A 25348-nucleotide genomic window follows, 5' to 3' on the forward strand; every position below is an offset into this window, starting at 1 on the left:
ACAAACGAACTCCGACATGAGTCACTCTCATGGGTGCGTGGGTCACCCTTGCGTGTTACAGTCCTCCCAGAGCCAAACTACAACAGCGGGGCCTTCTTCCCATACGGTCCCAACCTTCTTTGGGTGCAGTCACCTGTCCCAGAGTGGGGCCCCCCACAGGCTGAAAATCAGTATCTGCTCCATGGTAGACCCCCATGTGTGGCAGGAAGGTGGCCCTGCCCTCTCACCACGGGATGCAGGGGTGCTCTCTCTGCACTGGCACACCTCACCCCCTTCCTTCTCCTTCCTTCCACTCGGTGTTCACACAGCTGTTCTCCTCGCACCTTCTCCTCACAACTCCCACAACTCCTCCCAGGTTCCCCTTCTTAAATACATTATTACAGAGATGCAGCTAATTGGCCTGACCTTGGTGTAAAAGCAGGTTCTACTTGGAGCCGGAGGAGCTTCAAGAAGCTTCTCACAGGGGTCACCACTATAGCTCCCTCCCCTGCTACCAAAACCCCCCGCCCCTCATTCAAACCCAGGACACCATAGTAAATATGCATGTTAAGTTAGAGCATCTATGTATTCCTAGCTTGACAAAATACCCTTCTTTTCCCTTCACCCCGCAAAAAGTTACCCTTGAAGCACCTCTAGTGAAGGTAATTTCCCTGGTAAAGTATGTTACTTTGCATGACAGTGTATCGCACTGGTAAGGCATCACAGCGTGTCACAGCTATTTATAATAAATTACTGCCTCTCATCTGAAGGGTGTAGAGGGTGAGAGGTAATAAGGTCGAGCAGAGAAAACAATAACTTAAAACGCACTACATTTTAAATAAAATAGGATACCTCAGAGAAACTGTATCTTCTATCAACAGAAACATAAGCAGGCCAAAAAAAAATAACAAGGTATATTAACTTGGAGCAGGAAAATGTGATAGGCTTCATTTTTTTAGTCTTCCATTTTCCCCCCATGCTGATCTTTTTCACTCTTGTATTGGATAATGAAGTGTACTACAAAACATGCAGAAAAAGAGTTCTGACTCATTGGCCCCTAAAGTGTTTTGTCTGATGTTGGTTATCGGTTTGTATTTCTTTGTTTCTACAAGTGTAAAAGATGCTGAGCTCAGTCACCAGTAACCTCTTTATAAGTGGTTAAAAAAAAATAACAGTAAAATAAATTGTATTCTTTGTTCAATACCTACAATTGTTTGTCTGCAAGCTTGTGCTTCAGAAATAGGACATTAATTTAATGGCTTGGCTTACAATTGGGATGTTGGCGCAAAGCACATATGCACACAGAGCCAAAATTGTGTATGAATTGACCTAACATTTTTAATTTTTTGACTCAGTGAAACATCAAACCTCCTACGCAGTATCCACAGTTTCTCTCTAAATGGAAAGAAGTCATGTGTTTTAATGATTTGGGCCCTTAAACTGTATGTGTAGGCACTTAACTAAATCAAAAGGGCTTCATTAAGAAATGCTTTCTAGAATAAAGTGTGCATGTCGTTATTATTTCATTATTAATAGAACCGATTTCAATTTTTAAACATTACAGTGGTGTGTTTCATCTAAAAGATCAAACCAAAACTTTTTTTTCTGTTTACCCTAGCTATTAGTGCTGTTTATGCTTCCCTGCAGCAGCCTGCCGTTCGGAGACATTAGGCAGACTGACAGCAACCCAAACCCACCATCTATACAGTCAAAGGAGCTGATAGCGGTGACTGCAACACAGGTCATCAAACATAGCGAGTCGATAGCAATTTTTTCTTCTAAGCTGAATCCCACAAGAGTATAATCAGTGGTGCTGAAAGCACCTTTACATGCTGATGAGGGTCCTCTCAAGTTAGTGGACAGCTAAGATTAAAAACTGGAGGAGCAGTTCCACTGCAAAAAAAAAAAAAAACCTAGTTAACTTCGTGATGTCTTGATGATATGGCAGAGAAAAAGGATAAAAGATTAATGATATTGCACGTGAAGTCCAGCACTTGAAGACCACAGAGCTGCAAGTCTTGCTTTGAGATGATGAACTGGAAGTGAAAGAGCCAGAAAAAGAAAAACCAGAGATAAAAGATACCAGTTAATCAGTGGCTGAGTGTCAGGCATCATGGAGAAGGTAAATGTAACCCTAGGAGGTATCACACATTTTCTGGTAAACATTTCCACCAAAAAAAGGAAGTTAATAATTACATTATACAGAGGATTGAGTTTTAATGTAATACTGTATTCAACTTTTAAATATATATATACACACACTATATGTATATAAATGAGAAAGAGGAATTAATTGAGAGAATCCTTAGAAAAGACTGTTAGTATGGTCCTTGGAGAGCTGCCAATTGAAGGCCTTGCTCATTTTACATTAACCTTGTAAAATAAAGACAGAGGAGGAATAGACTTTTCTGTGTAAATGTCCAGGGGTCATAATATTTAGGAGGAAACAAAAAAAAACCCCGTATTTTACGAGATAGCAATGATACAAAACCTCTTTACCATGAGCTCCATACAAATACAGTTGTCTAGTAATCTAGTCATTAGAAGCTGAGAACAGTGACATGACTGAGTTTTTAGAACAGTTCTGCGAGCTAGATGCTCACTTTAAGTCGGAAAATTAACTCAAAAGACACAGCCTTTTAGCAATAAAATGCTACTTATGTATTCTGCAGGAATTGAATTCAAGGTCATTTCCTTCTAGAGACAAGAAATTCTACTACAGCTATTTTCATACATGTAATCATCACTTTATTTCCTCCCCCCATCACTATAAAAAGAAATAGTAAATAATATGCAGAGGATTCTAAGATAACAGCCTAGTAACTACATCATTTTTCAAAAGCTCTCTCTTCCATACTGCCCTCTGGTCATTTAGGAAGATTAGTGGGTAGAAGGAAACCTTGGATCACTATCCCTGAATGCCTATATGCTGTTTTGCTAATGAAGATTGAGCCTCAAACGTAAAAATCAAGCCTAATAGTTCTTCCAGTTGTCCCTGTTTGAGTCTAACGTGAGCCACAAGGTATGTGGATCCAGCTGTTCTCTGACTACTTTTCTCCACTATGTGGGTTCTCTATGATCCTTTTAACCACTTTGTCCCTCCGAATTTATCAGAGAGCTATAGTGAAGGGTGTTACAGAAATGAAAATGTTTAACTATTGCAGATAAATTATTTAACTGTTACGGATACCAAAACTAGCATTTTGTTATTGGATGTAAATAGCTTCCTAGCATTTTTTAGCATACTTCTGTTTAAAATAATAGTCTCTTGAAAGTCTGAGACAGCCTCTGGTAATTGTATTGAAAGCTGTCCGTAACCACCATCTACTTTTAGGAAAAGTAAACAAATACAAAAGAGATTAAAAAAATGCTGGAGCTCATACATGCCAGGGTAGAAACGGGGCCATTAATAAATCCATCCATGTCTAGCTTTGATAAGCTAATTCATCTGCCTAACAAAAAAAAAAAAAAAGCGACCAAAACTCAGAACAGACAATACACAGAATATTTCCTATTCTACAACATTACTTACTATAACCACAGTTACTTTAGGATGTAAACATGTCTCATTCTCAGGTTCTCTAATATTACTTTCCTACACATTCTACAACCTTTTAAACTCGGGTTTGTCTTCACACAGTCTAAGAAATATAATAGTTGATCTTGATTAGCTGAACTAGAGCAATTAAGGATCGAGTTTCTTCCTATTCTGACACAAGCTGCTTAGATATAGTCATACTTAAACATGTACTGCCATCTGTGGTCCAGGCAACAGCTTTAAACTTACTGTGCATTTGAAGAGACAGTAATGTTACTCTTTTTCAGTGAATTAGGAAAAAAATAAAAGGGCATTAAAAAAAAATGAGTGTTAAAACTAGTATAGTTCACATTTTATTTCATACTACAGTGTCTTATTTAGAAAAATGTACCTTAATTCTTATAAGCATAAAAGCAAACAGACAACCCTCAAATCCACTGAATTTATCTGGTTTAGAGCTACAATTTATATTTAAACAATCAAAGACTAGATATTTCTCACAGAGCCTTATCTGAATAACATCTTCATGAAGAAACATTATTTTTTGTCATTATTCCTTCACAAATCCCTCATGTGTTTACTATTCAACATAATATTTGAGTCGAAACAGTTTTGCTAAGAGGTGTAACGTAACCACGTGATGCTCATCCTTAGTGCACAAAATCTTGATTTGTTCAGAGTAGCATGTCTAAATCCAGGTTGAAATCAAACAGTCCAGACCATGAATATAGATAAAGAGCTGAAGAGAGTGAAAAAAAGTAAAGAGATACTTACTCCTACCCCCTGCAAGCTACATAGCCTTCTCTCAGACTTTCGCTCATCTATCTTCTCCCACCCAAATCTACGCTAGCAGTAGAATGAATCTGAATTTTGCCTGAACAGGGCAGAAGCTTTCACCAGTTCTATACTTTCTCAGGCCCACAGTACCTGCACAGCTGTCAGGGCTTTACCTGCACCAGCAGAGCCTACAATCTCTTTTCCCCTCCCCAGGTCCTTAGCCTAAAAGCTGACACGGTGCAGCTGTGAGACCTTGGAAAGATGCTTCTATCAACAGATCTACGAGAAGTCTTGTCTACATCCTCCCCCTACTGCCCTTCTCTTTGGAAGCTGCATTTAATTCAGGCCTTCATCCTTGAGCCTTACCTGATGTGTTGCAGCTGTGTCTGTGCTCAGCCTCATACCTTGCACCTGATGTTGGATCTGCTCTACCCCTGCAGACTTATCCACTGAGCCCTGAGCTGTTGGATGAGCCTAGTTACCATCTCCAGGTCTTCTCTGACTTTCTCGTCAGGTACGTTGGGTTTGTAACCCTCACCTGGCAGAGCACTGCTCTGGTCTTTCCTGCTGTCACCCTTGGCTCCCAGCTCAATTTGCTTGGCAGTGCAGCCACTTTTGTTTCTCCCTATCAATAGTGTCTTACTTCGTAATTTTGAGAGACGAAAAGGAGACCTATAGAAAGCTGCAAAGTAAAGCTATAAAAATAATAACTCTTGGCGCCTTAGTTTTTGGATACTAATTACAAAATAATAGTTTTCTATCTTACAATCCAATGTATACAGACAGCTGCCATTATTAGGATTTAAAGCCAATGATTATCTACCTTCTGAAACAGAAATTGTCATATTTATGAGTTTTAGGCCAAGAAAATTCTAATGTCCCTAACTGCTTTAGGAAATGAATTGACAACATTTGCATAGGAACATAAAAACCTGCATGCCTGAGGCGGACATCTGTCAAGATATTCAGCTATATCTGATTTTAATGGAAGTGAGGGGTTTTTATCACCTTTTAGAAAATTAACAAAGAAAAAGTGACTTGTTTAAACTCTCAGATTACGTTAGCGGCTAGTAATCTAGAACACTAAACACAAAATCATAGTTTTCATCCTCAAGAAAGGTTATTTAATTTATTATGATCTCTGTAATTGTGCTCAGAGCAGTCCCTCTGTGTCAGTGGCTAAGCTGCCAGGACAAGTAGCCCTAGATAGCAAAATTCAAGGTTTCTTTCAGCTACAACTTCTTCTGCACATGAAAAGGACCTGAAATAAAGTGTTTTGCATGACAGTAGTTACTAGAACAGAAACTGAACCCTCCTGTGCATTCCAAGTTATTACATTCCACAGCATTCTTATGCATGTGTATGAAAACAAGTTCCAAAAAGAAAAACTTTAAAAATCAATAATAAACTCATTAGAACTTTTTATTTGTTAGTGACAAACATTCAGTTCAGGGGCAGTTCAGGCTGGGTAAACATCAAGAACAGCTGCTGACATTATCTGAATAGCTCAAACCTCATGACCTGTAAAACTGAGTAAGAAATCTTTAAGGTCAGAGTTTGTTAATGTAAGTCTCTCTCGAGAAGTATTAGAGAGGCAGATGAAAATAACAGAAAAAAGGAAAAATATTTTTTTTTAAAACCAAGGAAGGTGTCAGAGCTTGTAAGTGGTAGTTTGATCTCCATTTTGCATCTTTAGAGCAAGAAGTCTCGGGGGTAATCTTTTTAAAGTAGCCATTGCTTTGAGGCTAACTGGACATCAGCCCGTGTGTGGGAGGTGGTGAGTGATGGCTTTGTATCATTTGATTTTTTTCTCTTTCCTTCCCTTATTAAACAGTCTTTGTCTTGACCCACAATTTTTTTCTCACTTTCGCTTTTCCAATTCTCTCCCCCACCCTGCTGGGGCGGAAGCAGGAGAGAGAGGTGGGGAGGCAGTGAGCAAGTAGTTGTTGGCTGTGGTCAACTGACAGCTAAGACAAAGCCAAAAATTATGCTTATGGTTCCTTTCCAGATCACCTCTGCTATAACTGAAGTGTAATGCCATAAAGAGTCTTGCTGTACTGTGTTTCTGGGGTGCAAAGGAAAACGTGTGTACCCTTAGGTACAGTTGTAAAAATCTGGTTGCCCTCCCTTGTTGTCATATGAAACCACACTGGCTGCCCCAGGCCTTAACAAGAGACTAAGGCTTTGCTTCCAGTAAATAAAATCCTTTTAGCATACTATAGGATAAAACAAAGGTTATCCTGGAGGTTTAAATGTCAAATGGAGACCTTGAGAGTGCTGGTCGAACATCCCAGTTCTGGCACAAATGTTGGCTGAGGGCATAAAGTGTCGTTCTGAGCAAGGTTCTAACTAAAACTCTTTCCTTTGGTTCAGCACATGTGAGAAATGATAGTACTTATTTCTTCTGTGCTTTCTCAAATAAATCTTTTTAGAGTCTAAGATCTCTTGTCAGTTTCACGTCATAATATTTTAGCCATCACTTAGCCACTGCCATAGGAAGCTCTCTCGGATGATCGCAGGTATCTTGCCTGTATATGACAAAGAAAATTTTGGTCATTACAGCTCATATTTAGTTTTGAATTCAGCCAGAGTAGAAACCACTCATAGTGACAAAATAATGCCTTACAAGGAACCATTTACTGCTGATTTGGACTTCAAAAACAGGTGGGAACTAGACGATGCTAATTTATCAGTGCTGCAGGATCTGGAAGTGAGGAGCAGCTCGTCATTATCTTCCAACAGAAACAGATTTAGAAATGCAATGGTTTTCTCAAAAAAAAGTAGATCTGTATTGAAATTGTTTCCCTGCATGATCTTCTGCAACATTTAGTCCTAAAAGAGAGTTTGCATTTGTAGTCTCTCACTGAGAATAGTGCTATGTAGACATTGAATTAAAACAATATAGTCATCTTCAGAATCTACAATTAAAAAAATGGAGCAGAAAGAAGATTCACCAGCACTGTATTAAATGACAAGAGTCTAATAGGAATTCCTGCATGGATAAGTTGTGCCTAACACTGCTTCCAGAACCTGAAGGGTCTATTTGCCTGAATAAACCATAGAATTCTAGTCGACATTTTTAAGACCAAGGTTAATACTGTTTAGTGAACAAATGATAAAAATAGACATATTTGAATAATAAGCTCTGTTTTTGGTGAAAACTGCAGCTTATTGTACTTTGGTACATTCAAAACTTACTGATTCAAAATAATACTGCATTAAAAAAGATTTAATGGGCCATGAGAACATAAAAGTTAAGTATACCTTTATAACTCATCTGGGCACTCTTAGAAGAAAAGCTTTGCATGCTCTCTGGGTAAGTTATAGGTCTAGAAGGCCTCTGTAAATGTTTATGTTGACTTCTGTACTTTTAAAGGCAGCCCATTGCATTAGCAAAGGGATCTTGGACCTTTTTTGGTGTCATATCATATAAAACGTGCTTTCTTTCCTTTAAAATATTCAAATCCATAATGTAAAAATGGAAGTTTAGAACTTTGTTGAGCATGCAAGAAAAACTCTTGCCTTGAAATTTAGTAACCTAAGTCTGATTAGGCATGCTGGTTTTGAAAAAAACCCAACCCATCCTTTTCTTTTAATGTTTTTATATGAGGTTATTTGGCTAGTCAGAGACATGATATGCTGATAGCTTTTAGATAAAAGAAACTCAAATGTGCAAACTTCTTCAAACAGTAGAAATTTTTCCTGCCAAATCAACCTTCTGTTCCTGCTATAACAGAATGTGCAGAAAATGCTGGCAACATAGTGGTTTGTGGTGGTTTGTATTTTATATGAATCAGCAGCTGTTAAGAGAGAAAGAAGAGTTGCAATGGTTTTAAATTTCATACCTAAACCAGGTTTAAATCTGCAATATGGTACTGAGAGTCATCAAAATATTATATTCCTATTTTAAATTTCATATTGGTATTCCCTGGTGAAAGAAAGAAAGAAAGAAAGAAAGAAAGAAAGAAAGAAAGAAAGAAAGAAAGAAGGAAGGAAGGAAGGAAGGAAGGAAGGAAGGAAGGAAGGAAGGAAGGAAGGAAGGAAGGAAGGAAGGAAGGAAGGAAGGAAGGAAGGAAGGAAGGAAGGAAGGAAGGAAGGAAGGAAGGAAGGAAGGAAGGAAGGAAGGAAGGAAGGAAAGAAAAACTCTGGGTTTTGGGTGGTTTTTTTTACAGGTCACATTTTAAAAACATGTTCACCTTCATTGTACAGTTCCTCTTGGGCAATATTTGCTTGTCCAGTGATATTTTCTGAAATTAGTTTGCTTTTAACTCCCTCATAAACTTTACTGATTTGTTTTTAAAGGAGTTAAGATTGACATTTTTCTGGTTTAGAATATGTGTAGGTATACTGAGTTGTGAAGTATTCAGATTATTCTAGTTTGCTTTTAAGAAAGCTGGACAGTCTCTAAGCTCTTGATTTTAGTGTTTTAAATTAATGTAGTCTGATCCAAAACAGCCTTTAACTTTTGCAAACCATAAAAAATGATCTGTAGAACTTTTCTGAAACCAGAACAAAAATGTGACAATTGTGCTTTCATCTAAATTAGAATATTGTTCTCATGTTTATCTGTATGTTGTATTCATCGGTCAAGAGTTCCGTGTTGTTCGCTTGCACTGAAAAGCACCTCTGAGAGTCCACATAACTCTGAGGAGTGGATGCATTGACCGAGACCTTGAAACCTGAAGCATCTTATTTCTGAGGGGAATACTGGTTATTTCCATCATCATCCCATCGCTCCCTGAGGCCAGGCAGCAATGTAAGCAAGCCTCAGAGAGAGCTACAAAGAGGCATTCAAAAGAACATTTAAGAACTAGTGATAACAATTCGCCACTTAGTTTAAAATTTTTCTAACGCCAGGAAACACAGACAGGGCTTCTAATTTTTTTTTTTTGTTGTTGTTGCAGGCCTTTGTATTTACATGCAGGTGTTCCAGACAGAAGCTGTGAGCAAATTAAGTGAGCATTTATCCCTAGGAACACCTTCTCAGCTGTTTGAAGTGTTTCTTATCCGCTATAGCTGGAATGTTCCTTGCTGTTATTACAGTAGTAATAAACGTTGGAATGCATTTCATATCTGATGTCTGTGGCTCAACTTGTACTTAACCTTCAGGGTTCTTTGGCTGTGCGTGGAGCAATAGCACTGAAGACATGCTTCTTTTTATCACTGTATGCTGACCTTCATGCACTACATACAACATTTTTCCACTAATCCATAACTGCAAACGGTGATATTACCATAACAGATTTTCAATGTGCTTTTTCCTATCTATGTGTAACAGAGATGAGAATGTCTATAGACCAGACCAAACACTGAGGCCAGAAGGAAGCATTAGGTTGTGCTTTTATAATAGCCTTCATGTTTAGAACAGATGCTCAGTGCCCTGCATTCATCCAGGCATGCACAGAAAGTGATTGAAAGGTTTCTTTATCACTTCTCCTAGTCTCTGTAACCCTGGCAGTTTTGCTTGAATTTACAGTAGGAAACAGTAACTAGATCAATAAAACAGAATGAAATGTCTTTCTGTCACAGTAGATTTGATTCTGCCTGGCACTGGAACACACACCTTTTACATAAAGTTAATTATTGCTACAGAAGTAATTCAGGAGAATACAGGAGAAACAAATGCAATCTGTAATGCTAGTTTAACGCCTGCAGTAATTAAAATTGTATTTCTTGACTCCATCACAACCTGTGTCAGCTCCAAAGTTGGGTACCTTAATTCTACTAGTTGTCCTGAAATTAATAAGAATGCCAGGATTGGCTGGTTTGATTTTAATGGTAGTCAGTGGCCCAGCGTATCTTTATCGGTTCCTTTCTTTCATCTTTTTAATACACCCTTTTGGTCATATGCAGTGTGCATTACCCAATACTGTTTTTCCTGGTCTTTCATGCTACACGTGGTTGTCTTGTTTGTTAAAGAAGTAGAAAGATCGTGTTAACTAATAGGGAATTATGCCAAAAATGTTACCTTGTCGCGGATGAAAGTATTAACATGGTAATGATTTAACAGGAAATCTAGATTTATTAATAACTAACAGCAATTGATCATTACAAAATAATGCAGAAAATGTTATAAAAATAGCGACTTGTTTACAGATTCTAAGATGACAAGATTCACACTAACTTACTTTATGGTATCTTCAATCCATACATATGTACATGCACATAAACAAACACAAAACCTACAAACACACACAGAGACAAAAGGATTCGGATCCAGTAGAATGAAGTATGTACCCACACGCACCAGTAAGCAGAGAAAGGATGGGTGAAAGAGAAGCTAGCTCGAAGTAAAGTTTTCCTCCTCTCGAGTTTAGAGCAAATACTCCCAACCCCTTGGCATTCCTCAACGGGCGATAATTGAGACTTGAGTGGGTTGACTTCGCCCCGGCCTTCCATCAGCTCTGGCAGCAGACGACACCTTAAGGGTTTGGTACCTGAGAGGCGTCCCAGCTCAGGGGAGATGCTGGTCACAGGCCCGCTGCGATCCAGGAGAGCTCAAAGGGTCTCCCTGGTGGTCACAATTTATAGGGTCCAAGAGAATTGACTTTTGTCAGATACCTGTTGCTCACACCCAGCTCGAACAACGAAATATTCTGGTGCCTTCCAGCAGCTGCACAAGAACTTGGTGAATGTGCTACTCTGTTATAGCTCCCATTTGACCACATCCCAGGCACAGGTGTGCCAGGCCTTTAGGAGATGATGGGCTGTTATAACCGTTTCTGAGCAATCCAGAGAGCAGGAGCCAGGTTATCAGTCCTTATCTCCACAGATTGGTGTACAGCTCTGGGGATGTGGGTGGAATCACACCTAGCACCAAGCACCCCAACAAGGAGGGGTGAGAGGGGGTGAGAGTTGCACCACCACATACCTAAATAAATATGCAGTATGTTGCTTGACAATTTTAAGGAAATTTAAGAAAATCTACACAAATGAATACAGAGAAGTGACTTCCAGTTAAAAGTTACTCTCACTTGTGCCTACAGTATCTGACAGACTGTCAGGAGGTCATAACTGTGGACTTCACAGAGACACGCTTAGTTTGACTTTTGTGGGAATGGCACCACAGACATCACAGGGAAAAAAGTGGTAGAAAAAATAGATACTGAACATAATAATCAAAAGCCTTTTAGGAAATGCTCCACAGAAATAAATGTGGGTTTTTCCAGACACCTCAGGCAACAGATAGGCATTGCATCCAATGTATGTACTCATAAATATTTATGTCACTGATGTGGAATTCACTATACAGTATTGTCTTGTTTACCTTTTCCAGACAAAATTTAGGAAATCTACAGCTCAGTGTTTGAAAGGGTTGTAAATAAGCAGTCTCTTAACTCTATATGTTTACCCATTTTGAATGACAGCAAACAGCTCTTTCTTCCAGCATAGGATTATTCTAAACTCAACATCAAAATTAATCAAACTCTCTTGATTAATCAAAATTATGTATTATCATCCTGATTGCAATCATCTATCAAAGATCATTTCCTCCTGCAGTTTTTAAGGTACGTAATCAGTGCAGAAGAACAACAAACCAAGTCTATAAAGTGAAAACAGTAACTGATTATTGTCTGTTAAATAAAATTATTAAGTGGACAGAAATAGTCTGGCACTTACTAGGCCTCCCACATATATGTCATGGCTTTCACAAACTCAGGAGAGATCATTCCGCAGCCTTATTAATACATATAACAACTCTTTTTTTACTTAGTATCAGTATCTAGTATAAAGAGATGAGTCTTCCTGGTTAAGGAAGTTTAATCGGAAATAATTGATACAAATTTGCTGAAGATTCCTAGAGAACCTTCATGTTTCTTGACTGCCTCTTAATGTACAGACACCAATCTTGTCCTCATCTGACTCTGTGCTGTCTTTGTCATCAGCCAGAATGTGTCCTTCAGGTTTGTTAACAACGAGGAAATGAACCAGATTATCTTAACCAACCAAAGATAGCAATACTGAGGAACAGCAGTTTTATTTCAAATTCATTTCAAATATGAACACACTAGGAATACAGAAGGGAAAGAAGTCATTGAGTAGTGATGCCTTGAGTTTTTCTGTTAGGCTGGGTTTCCCACACCTTTTCCAGATTGCATGTCTACCCAGTTAGAGCTCTGGGCTTTAACTAAGTTAGGAGGCAACATATATTTTCTATACACAGTGGTTTTAGCTGAAATGGTCTCAATTCTAACAGTGTTTTACAGAAATACAGAAAATCATTGTAGAGTTGTCTAAACATTTAGAATTAGCTGGTAAATGTAGTCAACATATTACTATGAAGTATCTTGTTACTTCTTGAGAGACTGTTAACTGACTTCAGGAGGACTGTAGCCTGGGGTAGTTCCATGGAGAAAAAAATGTCCCCAACTTTTTTTCTAAGTTTCTTAGGAACAAAAGAAGAGTTAATGCTCTATTATTACCCACCAAGAGGCAGAAATAAATATATCTATACTAACTCTTTGTTGTATGCTAATGTTTAATTCACAACTCTAAAGAAGCTTTAGGTTTTTAGTGCTTGCCTGGTTAACTTGTGAGTTGGTGGGTGAGTACAGGTAACACTAAAAATCAGTCAAGATTAAATCAGAGGCAATCATCTAGATTATCAATCAGAAGAAGGTTAAAAGAAGTCACAACAGAAGTGTCCCTTTGTTATCAAGGACAGAATGTACTTGAAGAAATCAAGTTTTGAAGTAGATCATTTCAGAAGTATAAAAAGCCGCTAAAATTTATCTTGATGAGACACCTCAGATCCTGGTAAGGCATTATGCAAGTTTTGAAATCCTGAATGGGGATGGTCTGTGCTCAGCCATAAGCCTTTACCAGTTTACATATACATAACTTCAGGACTTAAATCCCTTTTGTATGACGTAACATATTGGAACATCTTGTAATTATATAGCCATGACTCTTGTTTATGGTTTTTCAGATGTTTATTTTTCACGCTCTTCAGATTGCATAATGAAGCAGACTATTAGATTCATCCTCCAACTCAAAGAGAAATTATTTATGTAAGAAGTACATGAAGTCCTATCACAGTCTACACTTAAATTAACAGAAACCACACACAAGCCTTCACGTAATTAAGTATTCAAAGGCTGAACATGTAATTTTCTTTCATCTCTGTTAACATTGCTGTTTTTTAATTGATCCATTATGATTTTCAAAGTAATGAATAGGCTTGAATATGTGAAGTAAGCTTTATGATATCTGGAATTTTAGGAGACTTGTCTTTCAGAAACAGGAAGCAATGAATGAAGATGTAGAAAATACCGTTTCATTAAGAAGCATCTGGAAATGCCTTACTGAATAATGATATTTCAAACACTATGGGCCCAGAATGATTACCATAAACAGGTTTTAGGAAAAGAGAAACCAAGAAGTAGAGAAATATTGACTTAAGAAAAAAACCAACAGAAACACCTGGATCTGATGATTTAAAAGACGTTCTTGGAAAAAAGACAATAAGTCTTCTTGAAGGGATTCCTGATACAATAAGCCATATATTTGGCAGTGGGCAGGAGGCAGCTTGAGAAAGAGCACTTCTTAAAAGAGGATTTGAGACACCTACTGCAAAGTCCACGGGCAGGCTAAGATTAAATTTTCTCTTCTCATTATAAAAAAATTCAGACGTCTGGAGTTGCAGATATGATAGAAATAGATAAAAAATAAAAAGAAAATTCACTAATTGGGATTTTGGACAAGGTTCCATTAAGAAGGAAATATATTATTTTGTATAACAGATTTGATTCTCACCGTCATTTCACTGAAGCTACATCTGATTTACAGTTTCATAATTGAAATCTATATCAGTCTTGGACATTCTTATCTTGTAAATAAATTATATGGAATTGGGGACCTGATAAACTGTTTCAAAGATGTAAGAGTAATTTACAAAATTAGCAGAGTAAATGCAAAAATGAAATAAGAGAAGAAAATGGTTTTTGCATTTGCAGATTTGTAGACTATTTTGACTTACTATCTACTTAGATACAACTATATAAAAAATTCTTACATAAATATAGAGGAATGTGCTTTAAAGTTTCCTGTCTGTGGAAACACTTTTCTTTCTTTGCAGCACTAGTTGCTGCGCCAGAAAACATTTTCAAGACACAGCATACAAATAGTGACTTGCAGATGAATGGGTCAAACCCAAAAGGTCATGTCAGTTTAATTTCATGGTACAAGATGAGAAATTGCTGATGGGTCAGAGAAAACAGGATCTGAGTACTCATATCCATCTGTTCCTTGGGGTATATGTAACGAGAGGCTTTTTAATCCCATCTGTCTGTGGTAGCCAGAACACAGGTTGTATGATCAGCACTTAGTTACTGGCTTCTCTTGACATAAGTTTAATTCAAGTTTGGTGGTTTTATTTCATATTTTCATAACATCAGCAGAACGAATCCAGGCTTTAAAGATATTCTTGACTTTTACTATCCTCATTTAAAATGTAGCTTAGCCTAGAAAACATTTTAAATGCATGTAGACTTTAAGGTTGCAAGCAGAATCTGAACGTACTACTCAATATCTCGGAGCCCAGTCCAAAGCCTACTGTCTGATCCCAAAATGTGTTTTAGAAATTTTTAGATTTCCATAAAAATTCAGTTACTTCTGCTGATTTGTAGGCTCATAGCATTTTTCAAAACCAAATAAGGGAGAAACACACAACAAGGGACTAAACTGGCTGAAAATGATCCAGATCATGTTGCTCTGATGAAATGTCCAACATTGGTGAGCAGAAAATCATCAGTGAGCTAGATTGCTGATGAGAATCACAGGGATTGGGAAACAGAATGTAAGTTCCTTCCTGATTTGGTAGGAAGGAGGTAGACGGAACAAGGAGAAAGAGAACTCAGTGGCTATTTCCTTATTTCCTACACTCTATAATTTTTTCCTTCTCCATGAATATCATTATATTTTTTTTCTATACAATATTTTTATCTGAAGGTATTAAAGCCCAAGCATTTCTTAAAACAGTCAAAACCAAGGGAAAAATCAAAATCTTCAGTCTTCAAATTTAAAAAAGTTAGGAATTTAAATTCACGTGAAAGCACTTAATAGTGAAGTATGATTTTCTGATACTCTAAACATCCACGGATTCATTTAAAAAATTGTAAAATCACGCTGTTTATTCAGATATATTTAGCTGATTGAATGTAAACATCTTGATCTCAGTGAATCGCTTAAGACACATAGTGAATTAATGACAGATGAGAATAGAATGCAGGCGCCTCAGGCATCCAATTGTTTTCCTGTGTTAAATAAAAGCATCTTTCAGCTTGACACAGCAATGAGTTTCAAATTAAAAAAGTCCTGGTGTTAGCTTACCATGAGGCATCTACTGGATGCAAAATGAGCAGCTCACTTCTATTATTCTAAACTGATCTGGGAGGAAGGAATCAAGCAAGATTAAAGAAATTGTGTGTTCTTATTTACATAACTGTAAGCCATTAGAAAACTGTGCAATAGTAAATAAGATATCTAAGAGATGATTAGAAATATGGTGCAGAAAATAAAAAGCAGTTATAACAGCCCATGACTTCCTTTCAGACACCAGTCATGGTAACAAAGGGATAAAATACTACATCAAGGAAGTGGAATAACAGGATGGGCAGAACAGGCTTTATGGGACAGTCATTTCCCAGGATGTGCAAATAGGTATGACGGAGGGGGTGATACACAGAACTCTATTCAATCCTCAGAAACAGAAGATACAAAAAAATGTGCTAAAAGGGATTTCATTCCTTCTCAATTCTAAGCATGGACAAGGCCTGTCACAAGAATAAAATTAAATAACACTCCTGACTTTGTAGTTAAATATGAAACTAAAGTAATTTCTAGAATTTTTGCATCTCATAAATTATGAGATTCTAAAACAAGATGTCAGAGACCTTAGCTTGCTTTATTACGCATTGCCAATGAGAATTTCCCTGTCATGGGAGGAACAATAATGTCTGCTACAGCTGGCAGCTGGGGTGACAGTAGCACCCACTTGTCACTCCAGGCCAAGTGTCTCTCATAAAAGACCCCATAATCCTGTTTCTTGTCCCTTATCCCTTGCAGTTTCCTTGCCAAAACTTTCTCCTTTATTAACCTGTCTGAGCTTTCCAGATCACCACACTCCTATCCTATGCTCTTCTTCCACAGGTACAAGTAATTTCAACTGGAATTTCCACATATAAGCAGAGATGGTGAGTTCACCCATTGCCTCTTGCAAAGGGTACAAGTCAGAAAATGGTGCCCAATCTTCTTTTACCCCCGGAACTGTTGATCCACTCATAGGGGGCCCTCCGTGAGCAGATGGAGGGTCCCGTTGAGGTTTGAGAAGGGGCACCATAGGCTGAATTGTGCCTGGATCCTTAGGTTTAGAACTCTGCACTCTCTTGTTAGGTTTATTGAGCTCTCTCTGTATATATATTCGCCACAGCTCGTTAGTTGGAACACCGACAATTTTTTCAAGAGACATGCGGTCTTTTAACAAAGCCATAAATATTTCCTTATGAAAAATACTGTTTTCACTGCCTTTAGGGCTGTCTCAAGTATCTCGATTCCCTGGACTCCCTTGGGGGCCCCACTCTCCAAGGTCACTTGTCATCTCCTTTTCTTATACTGTGCAACCCGTACTGCAGGTCTTTCAGCTACAGTCTGATAAGTATCCAACTTATCGTCAACTTATTTTGGCACTGTAACATTACAATTTGACTCTGCAAATCACATACTTGTCGCTCCATGTGGGAGCGTTCTAACAACAGCCTCTCTTTACTCTGGTGTTGTTTTTTATATGCTGTTAACAAGATCCACCCTCGTTTACCTAAATTTGTAGTCTCTTTTCCTTTTTCAACAGATACTCTTGTCATACAAAGTTTGGCTCCATTTAGCCAACTCTCCCATTGCTCGCGTGGTCCTCCAACCTTAGCCCACTCCTGGGCCAGCGAGCTGTAGGGAGGCTTTTCCCACCCTGGAATGTCGGGTGGAATTGACACATTAGCTTTGATTTTAAATAATGGCATTTTTGTCGGATCCCACTCGTGACGCCAATTTATATTCTGATTGAGGATGCCAATTAAACTCAGACACCAGAGTAAAAAGAGTAGGCTTATTTTACTGTTAATAATTAAAGGGTATAACCAAGTAATATAGAAAATAAGCATGAGAAAAATACAGAATAGTACACTTAATTATTATTACATACAGTTAATTATAGAAACTAAGAATAAGCTAAGTTTTCCCTCAAACTTGATTTCCTTTGACATTTACCACAACAATGAACTGCTGCGTTTGCACAGGCACCAAAGGTTCAGATAACAAAATAACACTTTGCAGTGGTGCAGGGTGTACAAACAATGGTTCAGGAGCATTATGTCACCAGTTTCTTGTGATGACAGAAATCAGAGATAAAGAAGATGCTTCAGGGTATCTAATCATCTTTCAGAGAGCTGGATGGATGTTCCTGGGACACATTTACCAATCTTTTTTCTAGTCCAGTTTTACGTATTTCATAGTTCTCTCACGAAGTTAACAGAATCATTGGCATGGGAAATTTTTCTTAGTGTTCAGTCTTAAAATTCTTTGCTTAATATCATCCTGTGCGTTTACATAATGAGCTTAGTAAGCTATAAAGAGAGAAAGAGCACTTGCTGGCCAAGCAGGTTTTTGCAAAACTTTCAGCTCCATCACAGATGTTGTACTGTTGTTCTTAGCCCTTGTGACATACGCAGTAATTGGGGGATATTTCACTTGCACTGACTGAATGCATCCACTATTTCTTGTGCCATTTGAAGGTGATTAGAACAGGGAGAAAAATTAGATATAGACAGGACAAAGCTTTTTTTTTTTTTTTTCTTCTTTTTCTGTGCATGAATATGGGATCTTCTGCAATCGGTATAAGTTTTACTTGTTAATAATAGCCTACGGATTTCCTATATGCATTAAACTCTCCATCTCAAATTGAGTTTAGTTGAATTTTATTAGCAGTAGTACCAATGGCAGTATACCTGCCAGGATCTCAGAAATTCAAGTTATGATCAGAATTCCTTTGCTTCCCTCCCCCTCCCCACCCCCCTCAGGTAACTATGACATGATACTATATATTTTCCCTCCGATTCTCCCACTGTTTTCTTCTTACCATAGTGCTAAATGTATGTAATCTGGCCATAAATTCTTAATACAGGGTACCTGATTCAGATTTGGACACTATAAAATGAATAAATGTTACTATTGCCAGAAAGAACCTAGAGAAAGGGTTACATTTATCTTTTACCATCAGTTGCTACAAACACCTAATGTTCCCACAAAAATAGGCAACATGCACCCATTAAACTTTCTTTTCCCATGCCTATAGTAAAACTACATTCAAACAACTAGGATTAATAAGTTAAATATTCTGAAGAAGCATGAATATCATAATCTTCTTGTTTATCAAGAGCAAACTATCCATTACAAAAGCAAGCCAACTAATTTAAATCAGCAAAAATCTTAACATTGTGATTATATTTCAGTTAAAAACAGTCAAGAATGATCTGTGCTGTGTGAAAGATGCTCCGTCTCACCTGGTGTGCTGTCACTGGCAGTAACAAGAAGCTGATGGTTCAGGAAAAGATACAGAAAAAGTGCAACAGATTTTCTGTATCTTGGTAACTCCAAGAAATATGGACCACATGGATTTTCCTGAAGGGGGGTCATATCCTTATCAATGCATCTTTGCATGTAATAATCCCTACTCACTTTCCTTCAAGGAAATTGTCCTTTTTGGTTTTTTAGCCCATTCATATAATTATAAACAACATATTTGTGTCAGTGAGGTGTGGTAATCACTATTGCATATTGCGGTTTTATTTGCCATTTCATTGCCAAGTAAATACTAAGTCACGACAGTCAGTTTTAGCTTTGGTTAGTCTGAATCATTTTACATCATCGGGAAGCTTTGCCAATTCGCTGTTAGCCCCTTTTACAGAACATGTCTGAATATACAGATATTCCAGCACAGATCCCAATAACATTCCACTGGTAATTTATCTCGGAGAACAAACTTTAGTTTGAGTGGATCACGTCATCATAAACTGCCCCTTCTCTTGGTGTTCTGCAACAAAGCAATTCCAAAACTCCCTATCTATGTTCATCGGAACTGGTGAGTAGTTCTTGTAAAAGTTGTAAAACTGTATGATTGCCAAATCTGGAGGGGAAGTCATATAAATCCTACTTTTTTCTCACTCTGTAGAATAACTTCCCAAACATCTGTCTTCCTCCTTGATTTTGTAGATAATATCTCTGTTCTCATAGAACATAGATTTTATTTCTAAGTTTCTTATGTTTACATCCAAAATACTCAAGATCAAAACGGACTGGTTTTGGTAAACCAACATATCATATCTAGATCAAAAAGGATTGTGGTAATCTGAATTCCACTTTCAATTTAATTATGTATCATTTAAAAACATGCAAATAATTAGGACATATGCAAATAATTAGCAAGCAAAAAAAGAATCAAATAATAAAAATAATATAGAAATCAATCAATCAGAACACTAGCAACAAAAGAAAGCCCAAGGAAAATATCCATTCACCAGACAAACTATAACAAAATGAAGTCCAGCAGGTTAATACTTTTAGTATCTTTCTGATTAGCCATACCCACAGAAACAGCAACACAGGTGGGAAGCAGAATTAACGTCAGACACAAAGAAATAAAAGTTTCATAAGGAAAAAATAAAGGTATTTAAATATTTTGGCTGTTTTCAAGTCAGCTGAATCTGATAACCTCCATCACAGCCTGCTTGGAAAAAAAGTTGTAATTGGCTCAATTTCCTTCAGTGTTGTTGCTGGGTGTATCTATGTTACTTACTGGAACAACGAAAAGAGGGAAGGATTGAGTTTCAATGTGTAAAGATCTCTCATGGGTCCATTGTGCTTCTAGAATATTGTGTTTTACCTAGAAAAAATTTTGAAAATTTGCTGGTCCTGGCTAAGTAAGGTGCATGTATAAAGAGTTAACTATTGAAGGACCTTGTGCCCATATTGCAAGTGTGGCATCTCTCTGGCGTGTTAGTGTGTGGTTTTGATCTTTGTTCCTCCAAAAGAGAAGCCGATTCAAGCTCACCAGTGGTGCACTGGTGTACATACTACAGGTCTTCCTATGTGGACGTAAAGCGAAATTTCATCAAAAATAAGTTCTTCTTGGTACTACATTGCTACGCTTGTTACAATCACATTAGCAAACATTTTAAAAACACTTCCTAAAAGCAAACAAGGAAATGATTGACAGCAAATACTGATTAGCCAAGAACAAATCGTATCAATCTCATCTCATTTCCTCCTATGAAAAAGTGAAAGGCCTCATGGGTAGAGGGGAAGCAGTAAATGAGAACAGCTGGCTAGGCAGCTGCTTTGTAGAAAGAGATCTAGTTATCCCCAGTCTGACCACGGGGTTATGCTTTTTGTGAAAATAAAAAGCATGTGGCAGATTTGAAACAATGTACAGTTTCTATGAATATTCACAAAACCTCAGCTGGAGTACTGTTTTTGGACTAGCACCTCAAGAAGGGTGATTGAGGACAGAGGAGTAGACTGAGGGAGTAGAAGTCTAGTAAGTATGATGCTCACAGAGTGATTAAAAGAGTGGGAGCTGATAAGTGTAAGGGTGAGATTGAGCACAAATATAATAAGTTCTCCAAGTGGGCTGTTAGCCAAGAGGAGAACAAACTCTGGCTCCCACGAAACATGATGAGACTTACATTAAGAACAAATCAGGGTTTTTAAGAAGAGGGTTTTTAATAAAGAATCAGATTTCTGGAAAACTTGTAAACTCTTTGTGGTTGGAGTATTTTGGTAGACAAATAACTAATGGAAACAATAGAATTAATATGCTTTTGGCAGAAAAATGCGTTAGACCCCCTCCCTGGAAATGTTGAAGGCCAGGTTGGATGAGGCTTTGGCCAACCTAATCTAGTGGAAGGTGCCCCTGCCCATGGCAGTTGGGTTGGAACAAGATGATCTTTAAGGTCCCTTCCAACCCGAATCATTCTGTGATTCTAAGCTCTGCTCCAGCCTACTGCTCTAAATATTTATGACAGAAGGAGAGGCATTTTTTTCCTCTCTCACAACCCATATTTAAGTTAACAATTTCCTTAGAGTCACTTACAGAAAAACTTTAATGCTGACATTCAAAAATACCAAGTGCTTAATATTCTTACATTTTTTTAAGGGCTATGTGTGTATTGAGGTTAGACAAGAATATAATGCCTCACCTATAACACTTGCGCACTTGTGTTTATATTATTCCTTCTGTAAAGTGAACTAGTGATTTAAGACTACTTTCCTTGGTATGATCTGGTACTTTATACATTTTAAACACATATTTGTTAGTTCTTATCAGCGCTAGTATACAGTATCATCCTCTGGTCAGAATTTTTCTTATATTTTGTCAGCAAATTTAAGTGAAATAAAATACACTGAAATAGCCTTGAACTTGTTTTCTGGAATCTATGAAACACCGTAAAATTTCAAATCCACATGACAATTGTGTCTGTTATACGTCAGAGAAGAAAGAGCCATATCTATGCAGTGTAAATTCATTTACTTGATTAATAAAATCCCAATTATTTAAAAAAGAAAAAAAAAAAAGGAAAAAGGGAGAAACTTAAAGCTATTAAAAGCTTGTGTTTTAAAAAGAACAGAAAGAGACAGAAACAGGCATGAGAAGAAATCTCACTTTTTCTTCATTATTTTATTTGCTTTAATAATGAAAAATGTAAAAAACTAAGGGACAAGGATTTTTTTTTTTTTTAAATTAAAAAACAAAGAAAACAAAACCAGCAACAAAACCCCGTCACCCACAAAGCACTGACTCGGGTTTCCCAGTATCTTTGCTTTGTCCCTGATGCAGTTTTGCAAGTATGTTTACTTTCCTGTCCCTCGGTTCCTCATACACTTGAATCTAGGAAAAGTATTGTGAAATTTCATTTTTCAGCATGAAAATATACTTCAGTCCTTAGAAGTTATAAAAGATAAAGCATTTTTATTTTTCCATAATGTACTATGCAGTTCCTTTTTGTACCAAAGAATATTTTAGCAATTTTGTATTCTGAAAGAAATACATGGCAGCTAACTTTTTCGCTTCAAAGTTATACAAGGAACTTCAACCCCATTAAAGCTGATCCTTGCTTCAGATCCTCTGCTGATCAGATTTTGGCAGTATCCCTCAAAATATCTGGCAATCTGTTGGACTGTTACCATTTCAGAAGTACTAATTTTCCTTTTAGATGAGGTGCAGCATTAGACATGTATTTTCTTTGTTACAGCAGATGTAGGACCCAGCAGCCAAGTGATCAATATACAGCCAGGCTTTGCTCTACTGCAAATGTTCCAGTTATCAAACATATGGTCTGATGTTGCAAGTCTTGCTCAAATGTTGTAAATGAAGTCAGCTGTGCAAGAACACTGAAACCAGGGAGGACTCCACTCCGTTTTGTACAGTAGGATTTCACACAGCTGCTTGCAAAATGCTTTCTGTTGATCTGGTAAAGACCTTACTCTCAAGCTGCAGAGGCTGACAGCTAGGTGTTATTTCATATAATGTTCATAATCCCCCCTGTCCCGATCCAATGTCGGGAGAGGTTTCAATATGATCCCAAGAGCAAGATTAAGACACAAACTGACGTGCGGAGTAATGACTTTACAACCAGTAAGGTTATAAAGAAGGTATGTTTATTCAGCGCTGGGTGCACAGGGGATGGCTCCTCCACAAACATGCACCCCTTGGAGCGAAAAGCGGCTCCTTTCTATAGCATAAAGCGTTTACATATTCATTATAATCCTGAGAATAGGGAGAGATATTACAATTAGTTTTGAGAAATCATTAACATAAATCCCGCCCCAAGTCCCTCTCCGTTGCGCCTGCGCAGTGGCTCCTGGTGGTCTTGGGCGGGGGTCTTCAGGATGAAGATTGAAGATGCCTCCTCTTCCTCTCGTGACTTTTCACCCAGTTAGGTCTTCTCCATTAGTCACCATGACTTCAGCATTTCCATAGACATGACAACTCAGCATTTGTTGAGTCCCCGTTCCTTATCTTGGAACTCAGTAGTTGCAGCTCCTTCCTTATCTCAAGACCCATCCTGCTGAGAGCCCACCCTGTTGTAACTCATCCTTTTATTACATCATCCTGCCTACCCAGCGTCCCTCTTAGTTGTCCTGCATCCATTTTGTTAAGGTTCCTCACTTCAAAACTAGGTCAAATGCCATATACCCAAAACAGGTTTTTATTATTAAAAAAGTGGAGTAACGATAGGACAGAATGGAAGGAAAAGACAGAAATAAAGCAAGGATGTGGGATAGGGCTGCAAGAATAGTCACCACCATGGATACAGCGGCATCCAAACCAAGCCAAGATTTCTGTTGCCTTTTTAAGTTCATCGTATCTGCTGATTAGCATATCTACCCACCTTTAGTTTTTTTTTTTCTCTGGTCCCACAGGTTTTGCATCCGGCTTCTGGGCAGGATCGTTTGCCTCTTATTCATTAGCCATGCATGCATGGGGTCTGGTGTACACAATAGGGCCACAAATGGCTACAGGGTGGGACCAGGTCAGTACATGTCTGGTCTGCCCTTTGAGGCTTGTCTAAGGAGTTTGACAATGCAACTGCAAAGGAATAGGGGGGTGCATCCTTCAATACACTCCTGCTTCCCTGGGTGACGTTCTCCAGATCAATCCACAGGCCGCAGCAGCTTGTCCCTGAGGTTTGCACAGACACAAGCAAGCTTTGAGACAGTCATATGACATTTCAGTCTCTCACATCCCCCAAAAAAACATTTTAAATAATGATAAAGAATGCACAAGGGGAAAAAAAAAAAAAAAAAAAAAAAAAAAAAGGTAATGAAGGGTTTAATGTGACAATAAGAATGCAGGAGTTCCAAAGAAATGATAGTCAAGATTCTCAAAATATTTTGAAAAATTCTTAACTTTCAGAAAATCCTGTAGGAAAGTTTCAGGGTATATTGCAGTCACTTTTCCTGTTATTGGAAAAAAGACTTCTCCTGGGTGAAGACCTATTTGACAATGCACATCAATAATTTTTTAGGGTAGAATATGAAGGAAAATTTTCTAATCCAGTGCAACAACAGAAAAAGGTGAGATTTTGCTGCAGTTCCTAAAAATAAGATCATTATTGATCACATGTTGGATCTGGTATTGGTTGGCATTTTAAGCTGCTTTCTTTTATTTTCTTTGTTATGGTGGGAAGCAGATAGTCTGAAATTGGAACTAGAGGCTTGGAAACAAAGAAAGAGAAGCAAACAAAGAAAAACAAAATAATAATAATAATAATAATAATAATAATAATAATAATAATAATAATAATAATAATAATAATAATAATAAAAATGACACAAAAAATGATACCAAAATACAAAAGTAATTTCAACTTAATAAAATTAAAGTTTAAAATCTCTTGGTTTGGGGAACATAAAGGGCTGACAAGACATACAGAAAACCTGTATTTTTCTCCTATCTGATTTTAACTTTTAAACTTGAACTCTAGTTTGTATATTTGTAAGATTTTGTTAAAGATGGTTCTACAGTTGAAGCAGTGCAACGTACCATCCATAATGCTAAAAATATGACTCATATTCTTATTGGCTGCATCCCTAACTTTGTGTGTTACTAAAGGAATTTGTCTCAGTACTTCATGAGTGCTAAATGTCAGTTACTTAAGAGCCTAGAGTGCATTTCAAAATTCAGAAAAGTAACAAACAACAACACTTGTGAGCAAATTGCTCCAGGAGCAATTAATATTTTGTTGGTCTTCTGCTTGAACAGTACATGACTTCGCAGGCTTTTGACTCCCAGCAAGCAATAAGGAAGATAAAATGACTGTGAGGACAGCAATTATAATAGCTTTTTTTTTTTTTCTTGATGTATCTCACACCTGTGAGAGTGGCTTATGAGAAACTGTAGCCTCATTTCATCTATGAGATACAAAGTATAGACTCAGCATGCTTTTTGGTCTTCCTCGTTCTGTTTTAATCAGAATAATTAAAAAAAAAATCTTTTTCTTAGTT

This window comes from Strix uralensis, chromosome 29 (genome assembly GCF_047716275.1).
Source record: "Strix uralensis isolate ZFMK-TIS-50842 chromosome 29, bStrUra1, whole genome shotgun sequence".
NCBI lineage: Eukaryota > Metazoa > Chordata > Aves > Strigiformes > Strigidae > Strix > Strix uralensis.